The sequence below is a fragment of the Corvus hawaiiensis genome, chromosome 19 (genome assembly GCF_020740725.1).
Source record: "Corvus hawaiiensis isolate bCorHaw1 chromosome 19, bCorHaw1.pri.cur, whole genome shotgun sequence".
Taxonomy (NCBI): domain Eukaryota; kingdom Metazoa; phylum Chordata; class Aves; order Passeriformes; family Corvidae; genus Corvus; species Corvus hawaiiensis.
The window spans coordinates 601,120-618,876 of record NC_063231.1 but is presented as its reverse complement, the minus strand read 5'-3'; the positions used below and the strand labels follow the sequence as shown (position 1 = coordinate 618,876).

General features: G+C 59.2%; 1 protein-coding gene across 15 annotated transcripts in view; it reads left to right on the top strand.

Moving 5' to 3' along the window:
- Positions 1-17,757, top strand: part of RBFOX3 (RNA binding fox-1 homolog 3) — a 140,515-nt gene that overhangs the window by 98,370 nt on the left and 24,388 nt on the right. For 14 of the 15 annotated variants that reach the window (XM_048323806.1, XM_048323809.1, XM_048323812.1 and 11 more), the window contains exon 3: positions 11,178-11,222. The exons of the other annotated variant lie outside the window; for it this stretch is intronic. The gene's annotated coding sequence lies outside the window, so the exon portion shown is untranslated. The remainder of the gene's footprint in view (positions 1-11,177; positions 11,223-17,757) is intronic. 15 annotated transcript variants of the gene reach the window in all.

Here is a 17,757-nt window from a genome sequence, read left to right as displayed (position 1 = left end):
CTGAAATGTGCATGTCTGTGCTGGGGGATGCTGGTGGCTGTGATGTGCTTGCTTGCAGTTCACAGGGGTTCCCTGTGCTGGGGACCTTGCCCCTAGTGTGACAGCTGTCACCAACCCCTTTCCATGGGGCTATTCAGCCCCATGCCAGCAGTCCTGAGGTGGGCAGGAGAGAAGGAGGATGTGGAGCTCAGAGTTGCTTTGGTGTTGCGGGGAGCTGAGCACGAGCAGCCGCCCCTGCCTCGCCAAGAGCCCGTACTCACCAGAACGCCCTGGCACGGCCTTCAAGCGCCTCCTTTGACATTTTTGCATCTTGCTTATGGTACCAGGGCCTGCCGAGGTTGGCACGTGGCAGGCAGCTGGCGGGAGCACTGGGCACGCTGTAATTGGGTTGGAGCTCTTGCTGCCAGTGTGGGGGAGGTCTCTTTCCTTGAGTAATGACCTGGAATTCGATCACGCGGCTTTCATTAGATTGTGAGACTGGAAGCGTAACTGTGCAGGATCAAAGAGAAGCCGGCACTGCCGCGAACCAGGACCTGCAGGGCTGAGGGAGAGGAGCCACCCTGGGAGGTGAAAATACCCTGAGCAGGCTGCTGAGGGACTCCAGCTCCTAGTGATGGAGCCACTCTCATGCAGCCCTGATGCCTCAATGGCTGCTGAAGGACAACAGGCTCCTCTGCCAAGCTGCCACCAGCCTCTGGGGCTACTCAGTACCTGTGCCATCAGCCAGGACCTCACTACCAGGACTTGGACCTGCTGGAGTTTAGTCAGCCAGAGGGAAGGTCCTGGACACAGCCTGTTCCAGCACATCCTGGGGAGTGCAGGGGGTCCCAGCAGGGCTGGTGCTGGCAGCAGCACCAGGTGCCACAGCAGCCCCGCTCACACAGGCGCTGGGGCTGCTGAGGGCAGGGCTGGGACCGGGCAGGATGGGCAGGGACAGCAATTGCTGCAGTGATTAATGGCGCACTGGCAGAGCTGACAGCTCATGGTGCCCGCGATGGCAGGGAGCAGCTGGATCCTCTGCTCCCAACAGGCTGCTCTGGGCCCCCTGGTTCAGGGCCGTGCCTCACCACGGGCTCTGGGTGCCGGCCGGGCTGCGGGAGCCGTGCTGGCTGCTCGGGCCCTGGCGCTTCTCCCCGCTCCGGCCGCTCCTGCAGCGGGGAGGGCTTGCAGCCCGTTCGGACATTCTGTCAGCATCGCCGGGTTTATTAAGCTAATAAAGCAACGTTAAGTACCCGCACAGTGGAGCCCCCTGAGGTCTTCTTATGTGCAGAGAGGAGCCGGGGGATCCCGGAGCCTCGGCGCCGATGATTGCTCTGTCACGCTAATGGATGGAGAGGCGCAGGTAGCACTGCGCCAGGCTACTGCGGGGCGGCCGCTGCGGCACCGAGAGCGCCGGGTGTGCGGCTGCCTCTCCTCAGGAGCCTTCTCTGCCGTGCTCAGGCACTCCATCAAGCCCCTTGGTGCCCCTCTGCACTCTCTTGGGAGCTTCGGGCCCTCAAGGGGCTGCGCAGTCAGGGGATACTGGTGGCATCTCCCTCAACCATCCCTGGTGCCTGTGGCTGCCCAGTGCTGGAATAGAGCAGGGAGATCGTTGCCTCACCCTGTGCCTGGGGCTTTACACCCTTCCTGGCCCTGGGGAGCTGCTTTTTTTTAAAACCAAGCAGATTTTTAAAACCTAGCCACAGGTTGGTGGAGAAACATCTGATCCTGAGTACCTCATGCTCCCATGGGGTTTGCGAGGGGCCCAGAGCGCCCTGGGATCACCCTGGGATCACCCTGGGATCACCCTGGGATCATGATGGCTCGCAGCATTCCCGGTGCTGCTGTGCGTTCTTGTGGGTGCTGGTTGCAGGCAGTGCTCCGGCAGCATACAAAGCAGGCCCTGTGTAATAGATAATAATTAATAGACTGCTCTGGTGGCAAGCTAGGTAAGTAGATAAATAATTTTAATTATCCTTGGGGAGGCTGTAAAATTCGCACACAGCCCTTTATTAAACTCTCTGTTTACAGCAGTCATTTATATTATGTGTCATTTTGCATAAAACCCCCTTGGGGCCGAATAACGCCATGTAACACCATCCCTGGCACCGCTGCTCCTCGGGAGCCGTGAGGGCAAGTGCAGGGAGCAGGGACCGGGGGGACACGGACACCCCAGCCACAGGGCAGCTCTGGGTCTCCCAGGACCTCTTGATGCGCTCACCTGAAGCTGAGAAGCCAGGTGCTACACCCCAGTCCTGCCAAGTTCTGCTCCCCTGGGGATCCCTGGGGGGTCCCCCAGACCCCAGCTCTTTCCCAGAGGAGTTGATGGTTTTGTGCTGATGGCAGGGTATTTTTTCCTCCTTTTTTGCGCATGTCTCTCAAAAGAACCATAAATTCCAAGCTGTGAAATCCCGCTGTGTCAGCAGTCTGCAAAATGAAGTGATATTAAACGTGACAAAAGTCTCTCTAATTCACCCTGGCCAGTTCCTGCTTCCCTCCCCGAAGCTGTAATTGAGAAGTGGAAGAATGGAGATTCCTGTTGTCCCTGCCTGGAATCCACTGAGCCATTTGGGCCTGCGAATCTTATTAATTAAGGATTATTTACAAATAACTCTGCTCGGGCCGCGCCGCACACGCTGCCCTGTGCACACGTGTGTTCCCCCTCCTGTCACATGCATGTTCACATGTGCTCCCCGAGCCCTCAGCTCCAGAGCATCTGCTCATCGCTCCAGCTCCCGAAGGGCTTCAGGGATGGTTTTGCTGGGGCAGGGGGATGCAGGAGCGAGCTGTTACCCTCACTGTGACCCTCGATGTGACCCCCACGTGCCCCTCACCATGGCAGCAGAGCCACTGCTCGCTTGCCGCAGTGACCTCGCTGGCAGAGCACCGCACTCCACGTACTGATCCTGTTTCCAGTGGCAGATTATGGCAGAGTCCCTGCCAGCATCAGGATGAGTCTTTGGGGATTTGAAGTCACTTTTGCAGGAGCAGTGTGTATTTCTCTGCTCCTGGATGGATTCTCTGAGGGTGTTTTCAGTGCTGGAGGGGCTGAGTGATGCTGCTCTGCCACCAAAACTGGCCAGGCTTTGCCCCGGTGCCCTTTGCTCACCTGGCCAAGGGGACGTGTGACCAGGATGCCCTGTAGCCCCTATCTGTGCCAGGCAGGCTGTGAGGAGAGGGTTTGTGTTCTCAGGAGCAGCAGCTTCCCTGGTGAGCACTGGCAGGTGGCTGGGTGGCCACTGGCCCACGGAGCAGCTGCCTGGTCAGCACATGCAGAGGGTCAGCAGAGCATCCCGGCAGCAAGGAGCGGGGGCTGTCACCAGCCCCGGGAAGCTGCTGGGGACCTCTCCTGCACTGCAGCAGGTGCTGTCACCCCGGTGCTGTCCATGCTCGCCCCGCTCCAGGCACGACGAGAGGCGAAACTGCGGAAGGTCGTCAAATCATTGTAGAGTTTAATATCCCCACAATGGGGCTGACATTTGTGTCGTTAATTCTAAAACACTTTATTTCTTCTCTGTTAAGTGAGACTCATTTTCAACAAGAGGAATAACTCTTCCTCCCTAACTGTGGACTCGTGTTTGATCGTTTCCTTCCCCATTTGGTTTTTGTTCCTGTCCTGGGAAGGTCAGTAAGATGGCAGGACAGAGCACTGTGCCGTGCCGGTGTTCCCTGTCCAGGTGATCCTGGTGTATCCCCACAGACAGGCAGCTCTCACTTTCTCTCCTCTGGAGTACACAGAGACCCGTGCTGCCCATGGGCAAGGTACAGGGAGTGGTTTGGGGACCTGGAGCAGGGGTTATTTGGGGACTCGGAGCAGGAAGGAGCATTCCCCCACCGTGCTGGGCCAGGGCTATCAGTTTTTTTAGCAGTCGATGGTATTGATGCCATGCTAGCTGGGGAGGCCACTGGAGGGCTGTTCTTCCAAATCATTACATTTAGAGCTGAACTATCCCCTTTTCATATAAATCCTGACAAATAAAGATAAAACAGGGTCTTTCCCATAGAGCTGCAGCCCAGAGTCAGGATTGGCACTGTTTGGGGCGCCCGTGTCTTGGGATGGGCAAGGCCGGGAGCAGACGTGCCAGAGGCAGGAAAACTGCTCTAGAAGGACTGTCACTTTTGGGTCCCCTCTGCTGCATCTCTCAGTGGGATGGGAGACCTCCCAGTGGTCTTTCCATGCTTAACATCCAGGGGGCACGGATAGACCCTAAATGTGACCATCCTGATGGCATCAGTGGGAGCAGGAGCACCCCAAGGCATCTGGGGAGCAGGACGTGCCTGTTTCCCTGGGGCTGGCATCCCCGCCCCTCCTGGTGCACACTGTGTCCTTTGGAGCTGGGCACGCAGAGCTGCTCCTGCCTGGGCACAGAGCTGAGGGCACCCACAGAGCACAGCGGCTGCAGATGGGCTCAGCAGAGAGGGGGCTCTTTCCATTTACTTCTGTAGTTTTTCATTTCAAGATGAAATTAAGCCACATAAAGAAAACCCCGACCTTTTTTTACAGCACTGCATCAGTACATCCCTTGAGGGGAAAACACTCACATGGAGGTTTTTTTGCACTTTGCTTGTCCTCGTGTCTCCGCTCGGCACTTTCAGAATGCTCGCCCCTGGCCAATTACCCGCGCACTGAGTTTGGTGCTTCGGGGTTTGTTTCTTTTCTTGCTATTGTTTCCAATCAATTTCACAGTAGGTTTGTGGTTGGGATAAAAGCCTCCCCTGCTCTCCACTCGCCTGGCTGCGTTTTGTGTCTCTGTGTCCCTGCTGATGCCACCCCAGGGTGAGCAGGGTGGGTGGGTGCTCCTCGTCCATGGCTCACCTACCTCTGCTCCAGGGCTCACCCCATGCCCAGGCTCCCTGCAGCCAGCCCCAATACCCTTGATCTTCTGTCGCAGTCTTGTCCTGCTCAGCTGCTCCATGTTCCTACAGGCTCCTCCAGCTGCTCTGGTCCCCCTGTCCCCACTGGCTCCATCCCAGGCATTCTCCTAGCTCCACATCCTGGTGTCATCCCAGAGTGGATCTGTCTCCTTGTGCCTTGTCCCACCAGGTTCTCACGGAGAGGTTGAGCCACAGGTTAATTTACAGCATGTGGGGAGCACGGAGGGGAAGAGTGTCTGCCCACTAAATAAGTCATGAAGCCAGATCCCAACAGCACAATTAGAATCCTCTGTTAATGATTATTTATGGGGCTGGGAATGCTTATTTAACCTGACTATATTAAATATTAAACCAAATTATAATATTTATACCGGTATTTACAACAAGAGGGGGCGGCGGGTGGCTGGGGCAGCGGCAGGTGAGTGAGTGAGGTGTGTCCAGTGCCAAAGGGGCTGTGGGCGGCACTCAGGGGTCGTGGGGACCAGAGGAGCAGTCATGGCTCTGTCCCTTACCCCAGCCTAGCCATAGCCTTTAATGTAAATGTCAGGAACACTGCTGGAGGAAGGGGAAGGACTTTTGGGTGGGAGATGGTGTCCTCTAAGAAAGAGAAATATCAGTCATCAACTGGGACAGTAGAAGCCAAGGGAACCCCTCAGCTGGTGTGGGGTCAGAGGGACGTGCTGTACCCAGAGCAGTGCTTTGCTGCTTTTTTTCCCCTTGGAGTTGGAGGTGACAGCTGGGCCTTGGGGTCTCCACTTGGGGCTCTCGCTCTCCCCACTTGGGGCTGCCAGCTGCCTGTGCCCGGTGGCTGCCACATGCTGGAATGCAGCTCCTTACGGCAGAGCCGTGGTTCCAGTGCCACTGGCCCTCGAAGCTGTAGGAGTTCAGAGCAGATCCCTCTGTGCTCCCGAGCTGCTGTGATTGCTGGTTCCGCAGCCCATTGCAGATAAAATGATGATTAAGGGGTCCCACCCTATAAGCAGACAACCATGTTGACCTTATTTAGGCTCCTAATCAATTTGCCCCTGGTGTGATTAATTGAGATGCTTGCCATTGATTTTCTGTGAGACAGGAGTGGCTGAGGTGGGATTCAGTGGGATGCCTGCAGGGAGATCTCTGCGGCGGGTGTGCAAGGCTGAGCTATGGAGTTGTCAGCCAGGCAGGCTTATCCCAGCTCTCCTCGGCCGTGGCTCCCAGGGAAGCCTCCCTGCTGCTGCCCATGGGAGGTGCGAGGGCTGGTCGTGGAGCTCCAGGTGGGCTTTGCACTCCCTGGGAGCCCTCCTGCATCCCAGGGACCTGGGAAGGATGATGTGCTCTTCTGAGTGAGCCGATAGCTTGGGAAAGAGTCCCCACAGCCAGTGCCACTGTCAAAGCCTCTGCAAGGGGTAGTGTGACACCTCCCTGAGTGTCCCCGATGGAGGTGCTGTGGGATCACCAAGCAGCACAACCCCATGTGAGCTGCTGGAGAGGGAAAGGCCCTGACCGGAGCCACCAGCTGGGGATGAAGGACCTACAGCACGGATGATTGGAAAGGATTTTCTAGCTAAATTGCTGAGCAGATGGATTTACTCTGGACTGGTCCTTGTGGACTCTGGAACGTTTTCTCTTCTGTCACAGTTCCTTTTTATGACCTGCCATTTGCTCCAGCAAGCAAGAAGTGAGCCCTTGGCATCCAGCTCCTGCTCCGGCTGCAGTTCAGGAACGCAGCGGCTTCACTGCCGGGAGCCACGGCTCCTTTTCAGGAAAGCGCTGGGGCCTGGCAGGATGCCCCTGCCCACTCTGACTCCCCAGGCACGTGGGGGCTGACAGGGCCCGGAGGGGTGGGAAGGGGCAGCACCGGCTGGGGCAGAGGAGCTGGCAGCTGCTGGCTCTGGGGGATGCTGTGCCAGAGATACGGCCGCGGGTTTATAATGAATGGCGATAGTCATTACAGTGACCACCTGCAGCGGGTGCACATCTGGCAGGGCTCCAGATGGGAGTCCGTGGCACAGGGGAAGAGTGAAGCCCCATCCTGGCTTGGCAGGATCCTCTGTGGTGGCAGCATGGGCAGCAGGACAGTGGTGACTCCAGGGAGGGGACTGGGTTTTCCCCTCGCTCTGGCGTCAGAGCTTCCATGCAGTGATTCCGTCATTGGCACTTCCACATGGTGATTCCACTGGCTCTTTTGGCTTCTATTGTCCCAGCTGATGACTGATATTTCTCTTTCTTAGAAGAAGGGGGAGGACGACACCATCTTCCACCCAAAGCCCTTCCCCTTCCTCCAGCAGCGTTTCTGCCATTTACATTAAAGGCTATAACGGGTTGGAGTAAATGGAGCAGGTTTGCAATTAGTTTTCCAAGTACTTATCTCATTAAAGTAAATGAATTATTGATTTAGTGACACTCATGCTTTTAGTGAGCGGCACAGTGCCATCCCTGCTCTGTTGCTGGCTCCCTGCAGCCGGCCCTTGCACGCCTGCTCCCGTGAGCACACGTGTATGGGCACGTGGGCAGCGAGTGACCGCTCTGCCTCCTCCTTGGCTTTGGAGCCAAGGCAGCCAATGCTGGGCATGACTCACGTCCGTGGGAGCAGGAACGTGGCAACGTGAGGGACCCTGTTGAGGTGTGGCTGGGAGCAGAGCCTGCGCGGCGGGATGGGCTGGGGCCCTGCTGGCTGAGGGCTATGGCCTGGAATGCTGCTGTGGACATGGCAGCTGTGCCGGGACACCTCCTGCCAACCCATCCGCGCTCTGCAGTGGGAGGGAGGAAGGCAGCTCACCCGTGCCACCGACGCTTGGCTCGCTCGGGGTCTGTTAGTGCAGCACAAGGCTGGCGTGGGGCTGCCAGGCAGTGTGAGGGGACCGGAGCTGCCTGTGGCTCCTCCAGCCATCCCGACACTTGCAAGGGCATGGAACAGGATGTGGGGGGGTTACTCAGGACTAGCAATGTCTGGCAGAGTGTGGATGCAGGAGGATGAAGCACTGATGGGCTGTGCTGGAGCCAAATACTCATGGCTGAACCTGCCACCCCCAGCTAGCTGCTGATTCAGCGCGTTTGCGCCTCTCTGTACAGAGATTTAATCTCTCCTGTAAGATAAAATACTCCTTTAATGGAAACCTGCCTGCTCTGAGCTGCCCCTTGCCACTGCCCGGGCAGGAAAGGCTGCACTGTCCTGCTGAGGCTGTCGATGCTGGCAGCACAGCCGGACACGCTCCCGTGTAGCTCCTGTGTCCCGTGTTGAGGGGGCTGGGATGAGGGGCTGTGGGAGGGATGCCAGTGGGATGAGCCAGGAGTGCCAGACTCCTCCGGTGGTGCCTGCTGTGCCAGCCGGTGCCACGTGGCTCTGCCGGTGGGTTCCATGAACGACTCAGGCGCTGGAAGTGCTTTGATCTCCTCGCCGGCAAGAAGGAGGTGGTGATGCCACAGGAGCCGCAGTCACCGGGTGGGAGGAGGTGCCAGTGACCAGCAGAAATTGCAGGAAGGATTTCGGCTGGGAGGTTCACAGCTGTTGCTCAGGCAGAGTTTGGTGGCCAGCGATGCTGGCAGGGGCTGTGCCGAGTGTCGCAGTGCCGCACGCTCACCTCTGCCCCCGAGGGACCCGCACGGGAGCTGGTGCTCAGCCCTGTGCCGGGCCCCTGCCGGGCCCCACAGCCATATCAGGGAGGGGCTTCCCAAAGTGGGGACAGCGCCATGTGTTGGTCCTGTCCCCAGGATGGGACTGCTCTTTCCAGACCTGAGCTGCTGGTTGGAGGACTCTCCTGAGCAGTCCTAGAGCTGTCCTGGTGGTGGTCCCTTACCCGTCCCACCAGGGCTCCTCTGGGCGCTGCCCGAGCATCTCGTGTCTCAGCTCTTGGCCAGCAGTGTGGATCGGCCCTGGCTTGGCCACGGGCAGAGAGGGACAGTGGGGAAACGTCTCCTGAGAGCTGCTGTGCCGGAGCCAGCCTCTGCCCCAGCCCCAGCCCCAGCCCCTGCCCCTCCTGCCCCTGCCTCCAACGCTGCTGGGAACGGGATGTTTTATATTCCTTAGCTGAAAAAAAAATCCCTTCTCATTTAATTAAAAATGTTGACATTGTGCCTGGCCATCCCACCCGCCGGAGAAGGTGGTTATAAATTAAACATTAAACCTTTAATGGCCCATAAAGAAATATTCGCTGCTGTTCTTTATATGGGGATATAAATAGAGAGGGCTGTGGGGGGAAGGGTGGGACATTATTGTTCCTCAGCCAGATAATCTTTGCTAATGAATTTAATTAAAAGAAAAATTAATTTAGGATTTTTGGTGGAGGGAACAGGGTTAAAATGTACTTTGAGAAACTACTAAGAAGTTTCCCAGCAGATCAGAACCAGGCCTGCCTCAGGTTGCAGCATGGGGATAAGGAGTTTTGAGGCACAGCTTTCATGGGATCCGTGCAGCTGGGTGACACAGGTTGCATTTCTTGTGCAGACCCCATGGTTCACATCCGGGTGGTTTTAGCTGGGTTGGGATCACCTGTTCTGGCAGCGGGTCTCTTTGAGCCTTTGCGAGGTTTCAGGTAGAGCCAGTCAGCCCGGACCTCTGCCAGAAAAGCAGACTGGAGCAAGAACCCCCCAGTAATGCCCAGAGCTGCTCCTGCCTGCCTCCCATCAGTGCTCTGCCAGGGATTTCCCTCTCCCACTCTGGCACATACAGACAGGGAGGCTCTGGCTGAGCATCCTGCTCCCTGCAGTGCTGGGACCACCAGAGATTTCTGCCTGGGCTGGAGCCGGGCTTGGCGATTCCCTGTCTGTGCCAACAAGCATGGCACATCCCAACTGAGGCGCATCCCGGCTGCCGGGCCCCCATGTTGCTGTGGGGAGCTTCTCAGAAGGCGCCTTCCTTGGGAAATGCGTTTGGGAAATGCGGCGTTACCCATCGCTGAGCCTCCCCCAGGAGTGTGCGGCGTCAATTATTCATTGCAGAACAGGCAGACTGGGCTCCCAGCACTCCCAGCACTCCCAGCACTCCCAGCCCCGCTGCCAGAGTGCTCTGGGCCTGCTGTGCCGTCTCCTGATCCCAGCCGGGATCCTGATGGGCGCTTCCTTGGCGAAGCTGTGGAAGAGCTCAGGAGCGGTGGCTGGGGGGCAGGCGGCTCTGCCAGGCCTGCAGGTGCAGGGCTGTCACCACGCTGCCGGGAACCAGGGAGTTCCCAACCATCTTTTTTAGGACACCCACGTCCCACAGCTGGGTCTGCCCTGGCCTGGGGGGAGGGGAGACCCCCAGCCTGGCGAATGCATCGTGCTGGGTGAGAGTGTTTGGAGGGTTTTTATCATAAGAGTGCTAATGGAAGTCAGCACCAGCCTAATGAGCTGTACTCCTCCATGAATCTGATTCATTGAGGCAGGAATTACCATAATTGATTATCCTGCTGCGCGGCTGAGAACCGTGTTTGCTAACACGAGTGCCTGGGAGCAGTCTCTGTGCTTCCTGAGCTGCCACCAGAGCGGCCTCCGGACCCTCCGTGGGCCATGTGCTTGCTGGGATCAGCCGTGAGCCTGGAGCAGCGTCCAGGCACGGGACCCACGCTCAGCACCCTCATCTTGGGGTGCTGCTCCTGCAGTGGGGGCTGAGCATTGCAGCTCCGTGATGGGAGCAGAGCTGTTGGGCAGGTGGGACTCAGCACTTTCAGGCCTCCAAAGCAGCGGGTACAGACACACACAGCCCCCCCTCATTTGTTAACCACTCCCGGCATGTATCAGCCATTCTCATTATTTCTGAGGGTCTAACATGATTGATGAATGTTTGCGTTGGCCATGCTGTGAAAGCCAATTAGTTGAAGTGCAGCTTTCAGGAAGTTTTCTTTGAAATTTGGCTTAATTTCCAAGAAGTGCCCAGAGCCAGGACAGCAGCGGAGCCGTGTGCTGCAGGGATCGCTCTCACAGGAGCGTGTCACTGTGCTGGGGTGGGCAGAAGGTTTGGGACGCACCAACCCAGGCGTGCAGCCAGTGCTTCGATGACAGCTGTGCCCTGTCCCACCCCGTGGGGGTGTGTGGGGCTGTGCTTGCAGGGCTCTGGGGGAGTCGAGGGAGGGGCCCGTGGTCTGCAGGAGTTGGGTTGGGTTCGAGGTGCACTGGTGGAGCTGAAGGGCGTGGGGGGGTTCCTGTGCCCATCACCCTGGGCATGGTGCTGGTGGGCTCCATGGGCTGAGCCCCTGGCCTGGCCACCAGCTCCTGACCAGCATAGACTTCCCAGTGCCCGGGGAATAACACTCACGTCCGTGCTCATATCCCAGCGTTGTGCCGTCGATGAACAGACGGCATTGACTGTAACAGGTTAGTGATGATGATCATTGATTTTCATTCTTACTCTTCTTCCCTGTCTTTTCTAGAGAGCCCAGTGCAAGCGCCGCAGGAGGAGCTGGGCTGAATAAAAGGTATGGAGGGTTCGGATCCCAGTGGCTGCATTGGGCTCTGCCTTGGCTGCTCCCGGGGTCCCTCCTGCACGCTAAACCTGCATGTGTGGGGCTGGCAATGGGTGCTTGACGTGGGGCCAGCCAGAGCAGGGCAGCACCCTCAGCCTGTGGCACAGGGATCAGGCAGGGGCTGGTGGGCACAGAGCCATGCACGGGGGAGGGACAGGAGGAAGGCTGCCCACTCCCCTCTGCCAGTGGCCCCTGGCTCCCCCCGGTGTTGAGCCCCCACGCAGGTGTGACGTGAAGACGTGAATCCTGCGTGAGGAGAGCTGAGACTGACGTGCCTGTGAGTGTCTGTGTGTGCTGACTTGCTGTCTGTCCATACTCTGTGCGACTCCCTGGAGAAGACAGGGACCCTGTCCTTACTGGGGGCAAAGAGCAGCCCACAGCCCCATTCTGGCCCTGACCTGGCAGTTGCCCACCGCAGATGTTTGTCCCCAGGGTTCTGGGAGGCATCACAGCAGCTCACAGTGTCCCCAGGCTGAGGCAGGTCATGTGTGATGTGTGTGGAAGGTGGGCCAGACCAGATGCCCTCTGCCAGCCTGGTGCCCACTGGTCAGGTGTGGATGGCTCCTTCCTGTCCTACCCTCACGTTGCTGGACTTCACAGCAGTGGGAGGATCCCATCACGGAGGCGACTCCACATCCCTCCAAGGTCTGTCCACTGAGTGCAGTACAACCCATGCTCCCCCGTCAAAGCCAGTGGAGCAGAGGAGCAAAGAAAGCTGAGGGGCTGGAGAGGATGAGTCTGGTGCATCCATTGCTCTGGGCCCTGGCATGGGCTGGGGGTGCCAGTGGGACCAGGGGATGATGGGGGCCAAGGCAGCGGCACTGTGCTACAGGAGCTGCCAACATGCAACACAATGAAGAGGTGTCTGGCAGGGGAACGCTCCCGTCCTTGGCACATGCAGGACAAGGATGGAGGTCACCTGCTGGGAGGGGACTGGGGTCTCGAAGGGTCCTGAGATCCCGTGGGAAATGTGGAAAAAGGGCTACTAGAAGGAGCAGAAAGGCTGGGTGGGAGCAGCGCTTGCAGGCAGCGTGAGCCAGGATGAATGGGACGAAGGCGGGGCTGTGGTTGTGAGCCTGGGGGGCATGTGCTGGTCAGCCACAGCGGGGAGGGCTGTGCGGCCGGGGCTGCCCCCACCTCCGGCACCCGTGTCTTTACTGATGTCTTGGTGGTTTGCTTCCTGTACTGAGGCGAGGACTTTGCTCCCTCCCAGTGTCCTGCTGTGTGTGGGGTCGGAGGTCACACGTCAGTCCTGGGGCTGCGGGGGACTGCGGGTGCCAGAACGCACTGGGCTGTGGCCACTGGTTGTGTCTGGAGAGCTGTGTCCACGGGGGAGGGGAGGGCAGTGGGGTGGGTGTCCTGTGGCTCAGCTGCCCCGTGCCCAGTCTGGGTGGGAGGTTTGGGATGTGCCACAGGGGCTCTGGGCTCTGTTTGTGCAGCTGTGGGGGCCTGCAATGGGAGAGGGTGGAATGGTGCTGGGAAGAAAGCTGGGGAGGTGCTCCTGCTGCTGCCTCTGCCCTGGCTCCAGGACAGTTCTGCGCCCTGCCCACTGACCCCCCAGGTTTTGTCTGCTGGTGATGGAGGGGTTCCATTCTGCTGCACTGGGCCCCTCTGTCTGTCCCATACAACAGGGCTGGGGGGTCTGGCAGTCTGGGGGGGACCCCAAGTCGCAGCTGGCGCTGCATTTACAGGGCACAGAGAGAGAGAAAAGGGTTTGGATCACTGAGATATAAGAGGGAGCAGGGAGCCCCCCGCCCCAGCTGCCTGCAGTGGTGCCTCTGCTGCTTTATCACCCTCTCCTGGTGCTGAATTATTGAGAGTGTTGCTCTCGTTTATTGCCGTGCTGGAGGAGAGCTGCCTCCAGCCTGGTGCTGCTCTGAATATGATTATGGGGCTGGAGATGTCAGAACCAGCTGGGCCACGGAGACCAATCTGCTGCCCCCCTCACTCCTCTGCTTCCCTTATCCTTATTTATTCCCTCACTACCATGCCTGGTTCAGTGCTCATGGTCCCCTTGCTCCTTCCACCGCACCATGCCCCTGGAGGACAGAGATTTAGTGCCTGAGGAGCAGCATTGCCTGGCTGCCGAGCCTGCACTGTGTGCCAGGGGCAGCTGGGGTTTGTGTCCAGGACCCCCTGACTTATCCCCATGGGCCACTCCATGGCCAGCTCTTCACTGTGTCCCCTGTCCGGTCCTGCTGCTCTGTCCCGGGGTTCTGCTGGGGGGGCAGTGCTGAGGCTCAAAGAACGAGTGGCTGCCCTGGCATTGGTGGGGATTTCTGGGTGCCCTCTCGTGCAGGCCATGGTGGCCACATCCCGGGCTGCATGGACTGTCCCCATTGCTCCCCACTGCACACGGGGGCTGGTGGCTGCTGGCTCTGTCCCCCTCGGGCCACTGCTCGGCTGCTCCCAAAAAAGGGGGGGACGCTGGGCCTCCCAGGACAGATTATCGCAGCCGGACCACGGCTGAGCATCCCTGCCTGCCAGGACCAGCGATGGGAGCAGGGGGTTATGGAACCCTCTGCGGCCGGTGGGGGCCGAGAGCCGGCTGGCACCTCGGAGGTTAACTGTGAGCGGCGGATTCCCTTATTGACAGGGTAGCTTGAAAAATGCTGAGGCAGGACATCGGCTCCTCGGAGTGTCAGCGGGAGCCCACGCTGCGCCAGCGAGCGCCCACACTGCCGCTGCCGTGGCCCCCAACGCCCAGCCTGGTCCCGGACCCTCTCCCCAGCACCCCTCTCGCCCCTGGGGCTGGCGTCCCCGCACACGCTTGTCTTTCCCTTTGCTCCTCGAAGGCACTGGAGAGGATTTAATTTTTTTCTTCCTCTCGCATTTTTCCCTGGGGTGGATAAGACACTGCCCGCCGGGGCTACCCCGCGGCTGCCGTCCGGCCCCTGCCCTCCGAAGCAGCATGTCGGAGGCCGGACGCCGGCTCTGAGCCGCGGCGAGCGCTCACGCCGCGAGGGAGGGAAGTGAGCGCGCAGGGCTCCGGGACCGCCGGCCCTCGGCGCTGGAGCCCGACAGCCGGAGGGGACAGAGCCCACCCACGAGGAGCGGTGGCCAGTGCAGCCCGCGTCGGGAGCAGCCCATCGCCCTCCCACCGACCCCCGCAGAGCGCCTCAGCCCCCGCCGCTGACATGATGATGTATTTTTGGGTAGGTACCGCCGCCAAGGGTGGGCACTTCCCTCCCTATCTGCTGAGGCTTCGCTCAGGATTGGGGTGGTTTTGCACCGTTGCCGCTCCCTGGCTGTGCCACTGTCCAGGGAGAGCTTCCCCCTCTGGTCAGCCACTCACTGCCCACGGCTGGCAGCAGCAGGCAGGGGATGGGCTGCAGTGCTGGAGACAGGCCTGGCATTGGGAAGGAACAGGGCAGCGGACAGGACTCCCTGCCTGGACACTGTGGCCTTGTCCCTGCTGAGGGCACCCCCAGCTGCCCTCCTGCCTCTGCACTGCTCTGTCCAAGCCCCCTGTGGTGCTGGCCATAGGCAAAAGCTGCCTCCTCTGCCCAGCACCAAACCCTTGCCCCAGCTGTACTTTGGTGGTCACTGGTGGGCTCCGGCGCCTGCCCAGGGGCTGTCCTGGGAGGGGGCACGTGTCTGTGGTGATAGTGGGACATTCAGGTGATGGGTCTGTGCGGAGCAGCAGCCCCCTCTCACGGGGTCTGCGCCCCATGTGTGCCCACCCAGGATCTTGACAGATGCTTGTGGGGCAGCCCCCATATTTGATCCCAGGCCTGAAATTCCTGGGGCTACAGAGGGAAACCTACCGTGGGGACCCTGAGCCCCCTGAGATCCCCTTGTGGACCCCAAAGTCTCTCCACAGCAGTCCCTGCTCAGGGGTTTTGAGGCTTGGGGGGACTGCCCCGACTGAGCCCAGAGTGAGGCATGGCTGGGGAGTGGGCTGGGTGCAGGGGGCTCAGCTCTCCCTGCACTAGTGGAGCACACAGGCCATGGCTGGAGGGGGGACAGGCTGAGACCTACCCGGCCATCTCAAGAGCTTTGTGCAGAGATGGAGAGCGAGGGACGTGACAGGGTCTGTCCAGGCCCTTTGCTTGGGGCCAGGACAATGAATGTGGATGTGAGCCCCGGTCTGGGTGCAGCTGGGACAGTGAGCAGAGGGGAAGGGGCTGGAGCCAGCAGTCCCCCATGGAGCTACACTTCCTCCTCAGAGCTGCAAGAGCTGGGCTGTATCAGGCTCTACACCATCCAAGGGTCTTCCCATGGCATCCCAGCCCACCACCTGGGGCTGAAAGCACCAGCTCCTTCCACCTGCTCCGTCCCGCTTCCTCAGAGATGGAGAGGGGCTGGGGGCTGCAGCAGTCTGATGGGGGTTACATGCTCCAGGGAGTTGTGCTTCCCTGGATTTGGGAGCAGGGAACAGAGTGAGCAGAGGCAGAGAAAGGGGGATGCGCGGCAAGGAGCTTATGGGGAGGAGGAAGAGGATAATGCGAATTCATTGTTTCTCAGGGAAGCAGCTTTCAGGTGTAAGGTGCTTTGTCATGAGGGATGTCGGTGCTGCCACGGCTCCAGAGCCTGTCGAGGCTGCCAGAGCCTCCTGCCTCGGTGCTAACTCTGCTCAGGGACTTAATGACCCACCACAGCTGCGAGAGCAAAGCAGAGCTTCTGCTCCCGGCTCTGTTGGTGCCGTGGGGCTTTGCAGAGCACGGCCAAGCAGGCACAGACAGCGTGGGGTGCCCGTGCCCATGGGAGCTCCAGGCACAGCTTCCCACACCGCACTGGCTCTGGGGCAGTGGCACTCCAGGGTCTCTGTTCCCTGTCCCATGTGGTGCACAGAGCCAGCCAGCCTGGGATGGCTGGTCCTGGCACCGCACGGTGGCATCCCCAGCTCTGCTGGGAAGGGCAGGGCGAGGGCTGTGCTCCTGGCAGAGCAGTGAGCGTCTTTTCTTGGCATCGTGGGCGTCTCTCTGTCGTGGTGTGGGAGGAAGCGGAGGGTCTGGTATCCCTGCATGGCACGAGCGCTGTGGTGGCCAGCAGCAGCCAGTGGCTCAGTCATCAACACCTCAGTGGGCTGAGATGCCAAAGCAAAATGTCTTTAAATGAACAGAGAAATAATTTAATTCCACAGAAATTAAGAGTGTGTGGGGCAGGGGAAGGAGGAGTCTGTAAATACTCTGATTTATAAAGTTTGCCCTGGGTCACAGCGCCTGTTTAACACTAAGATCCTGTTTGTGCATTTAAAAAATCTTATTATGAGGATGAAGTGTTTGCTTCTGGAGTGCCTCCAGCCTGGTGCTCCCCCGTGCCCACCTCACTTCTCACCTGTCTGCTGCTCAGATGGGTCCCAGCCCACACTGGCAGTGCCACACGCACCCCTGCTTGGGGTGGCTTGGACCCCCTCCTGTTGTGTCCCATGTGCTGGCACCCTAGGGGCTGCTGCTAAAGCCCCCCGGCAGCCTGTGAGGCACAGCCACCTGCCAGTTCAGAGGGCTCATTTTCTTGGGAACCCTTTGTCAGGCAGTGGAGCGGGTCTCAGGGAAGAGGGGGGCTCTGGGAATGCGGCATTTCACGTTCCTGGTCTGCAGTTGCTCCTTCCTTGCATCATCCTCCATCAGTCCTGTGTCACCCTCCATCATTCCTTCCTCCTTCTTGTGCTGTGCTGGGCCTCGTGGTGGTGGTGGCCCCAGCCTTGGTGGTGGCTCTGGCCCCAGCGGTGGTGGCCGTGGCCCCAGTGACCCTGCAAGCACAGTACAGCCGTTTCCCCTGCTGTGGCCCCCCGGCGCTGCCCACCCAGCCTGTAAGCTCGAGGTGCTCAGCAGCAGCTGCTCTGCCACGGTGCTGTTGCTGCAGTTTAATTCTCATTAAATCCAGGGAGCCTAATTGCCATTTCATGTAAATATTTTGTCAAGTGAAAGGGCTTCAGGAAGGGTGGTGCAGGCAGAGGCGAGGAGCCAGGCACAGTGACAGGCTCTGGCTCATCCTGCCCAGCCAGGAGTGTGAGCTGTGTCCCAGTGGGAGCTGCCGTGTCTCCTGCAAGGAGCCAGAGTGCAGATGTGACTGGCTGCTGGAGGTACCTGTGCCCCAGTTGTTCGTGCTGGTTGATGGGGGACACGGGACGGCTACAAACAGGTGCCATTTTGTGGAGAGCACCAAGGGTCCCATCCAGGTTTTTTTCCCTGGATCCCATTAAACTTCCATGTGCTTTCCCTGCATTCCTGCTCCCCTCCTACTGCCACAGCTGCTGTCTCAGATACTGGCTGTGGTTTGGTCACAGTCCCCTCCTCACCTGGTGAGGTCATACCTGGGTGCTCCATCTTTGGGAATTCAGAGCAGGCAGTGTCTCCAGTGACCTCTGAGAGCTGCTGGAGGAGGAGGAGGAGGAAGAATCAGGGAAAGATGGAGAGGTTTAGCAGGGTGCCAAGGAGGCTTGTCAGTCCCTTCTCACTGTCCTAGTCTGTTCCCCATGCTGGGGCCATCCCTATGTCTGAGGTACTGGTGACGTGGGACCTTCCTTGCCGCATGGATGTTC